This window comes from Ranitomeya variabilis, chromosome 3 (assembly GCF_051348905.1).
Source record: "Ranitomeya variabilis isolate aRanVar5 chromosome 3, aRanVar5.hap1, whole genome shotgun sequence".
Taxonomy (NCBI): Eukaryota; Metazoa; Chordata; class Amphibia; order Anura; family Dendrobatidae; genus Ranitomeya; species Ranitomeya variabilis.
In genome coordinates, this window is record NC_135234.1 from 246,565,455 (window position 1) to 246,568,066 (window position 2,612).

Consider the following 2,612-nt stretch of genomic DNA (forward strand, 5'->3'; position numbering starts at 1 on the left):
CAAAAGTGGACCCTAATAAAACTAATAAAACTCTGTATGTAATGCTGTATAGTTGCCCAAACCTATGCATAAAGTGCTGGGTGCAATGTAAACTTAAATAAATCGAGACAGGACTCAATCGTCCTATATATTCAACATGGCCACAATTTTCTGCCTATGATTAAATTATACATAGCATCGATATCAGCATAAGGCAAACATGTAAACAATAACTTATATAAATAGGTACATCACTTGAGTGAATAGAGCAATGGAGTCCAGTAATAGATGAGGTATAGCCGCACCACCCCAACCCCTATGCCATTTCGCATTAAAGCTTCTTCCGGGGGTGTCACCCTATTCACCTACTGTAGGTGATGTACCTATTCTCCCGTGGTTTTCAGCCTAGATGGTCACATCATGTCCCCGTCCAGGTTGTAAACCACATATCACAGACATGGATTATATTGTGGGACATCTTTATTTTGGACAGGTGAAGGATATGGTTGTTTATTATTTTCTATTTTTTACAGGTGACCAGGACTTCAATGGAATGGGCTTAAGGGGAGTATAACTTTGTTTGGTATTTTTAAATACATTTGTAAAACAGGATGTGGATTTTTATTTCAAATTAAGGACTTTATTCTCCATATTTTTTACCTACAATAAATATGACTAGCTGGCTGCTTCAAATGTATTTATTTACAGTGCAGGTGCCAGCTGAAGAATACTCCTATCATTGTACAGTACTCACATCAGTTGACGCTCTGTGACCAGCAGTATACTTTTTGCCACGAGTTCCAGCTGCTGGATCATACTGTCTTCTGACAGCATGGGAGCTGCAGCTCTCTGACCGGCTGTAATAATCTTACCGAGTGACCATTGCTTTGTGAGGCAATAAAAGCAGCCACACAGCAGGTCCAGTTAACGGAAGACATGTGGCAGCAATGGCTTAGCATTGGGGTAACAGTAGGATAAGGAATGAATTTGTTCAGGTTGGAACAGATGGGGATGGTGCTGGAACTATGAGAATTCAAATGTGTCTTTGTTGTAAACTCTGTTGATGAGTCATGGCTAGAAGAAGGTATGTCGATCTGAGCCAGATGGGAAAAAAAGGAAATGCGAATGCCTCCATCAGAAAGAATGCCAACTGGGTAGTAACAGTGTTGGTCTCTGTATAAAGATTTATTTTCAGTAACAGCCCGGTCATCTGCTGAGGTTTCCCTTAACCCACTATTTGGGTTCGCCACCGTAGATGTAAACATACTTACTTGGTTAGGGGATCACTCAGACGTTTCGCGCCCCTGAGATGAACCCCCAGCTATGCATCTGGTAAGTGCTTGTTTTTTGACTACTTTATTTTTTTTCCTAGTTTTGATTGGCAGAGTGAACAAAAACTAGCAATTCATAAATAGTTTTTATTATTTTTTTTTCATGCTATTCACTATGTTGTAAAAGTGATAACTAAACATTATTTTTCCGATCAGTACGATCACAGTGATACCCCATTTATATATTTTACTACTTTGGCACTAAAAACTTTTTCTTACAAAAAATTATTTGTTTTTGCATCATCATATTCTGATAACTGTAATTTATTTATTTATTTTTTATATTGTTCACTGAACGGGTTAAATAATGTGACAGCTTTATAGATCTCTGCATTCTAGACACAATCATATTAAATATGTATACTTTTTTGGTATACTTTGAATTTTACACACAAAAAAACAGATTTTGTACTTGCTAAATATTTTTCTGTTTTCTTACTTCTTTCTTTTTTTTCACATTTTTACTAATTTTACTGGACTTTTCTTTTTACTATTTATCCTTAGTCTCATTATGGGACATCAGCTTTCACTTGTCTGATTGATGGTCTACTCTGCAGCGTTTTAGTGCACATGGTAATATTTTCGTTATGAGGGCGATCGGACAAAACATTGGATCACACTCGGACCAATGTTAGTCCAAGGGAACATGTCAGATTTTTGCTCACACTGTTGACAGTTTAGACATCCTCATAACTGATTATTTATCAAACTACTTATTTGTAGACACACTAATAATAAAACATAATACTAACACCAATGATCCAAGGGGTAATATTTCTCCTTGCAGAGAGTGACTCTCTGTCAATGAGACATGACGTAATAGAAAAAAGTTAAAATCATCATGGAAACACACACCTACAAGTTTCTTAAAGTTATTTACTACTTGTTGTTTGTATAGCACCAACATATTCTGCAACTCTGTACAGCGATGATCTTTAATCACATCAATGCCTGTCAGCAATTTCCCTAACTCAGACACACTTTGTACAGTTTCTTGAATAATAAATCAACCTATCAATATGTATTTTGGAAAGTGGAGAGATACATAGTAAGAACAGACAAATACCATACAGATGTAATTGTACGTTCAATTTTTGGTAATTATTCGCTCGTGTATAATATTAAAAATGAAAAAGATTTAAGATATAACATAAAAATATGTAATTATTGAGAATTTAATAATATCTTTCACGTTTTCCAGCGTGGCATCCTAGTAATCTAAAGTGTAAAGTACAAACTAGGCTTGGCAGTTTCATTGTACAAGAATCTAGACCCATGTTAATCAGTAGATAAACAGTTTGA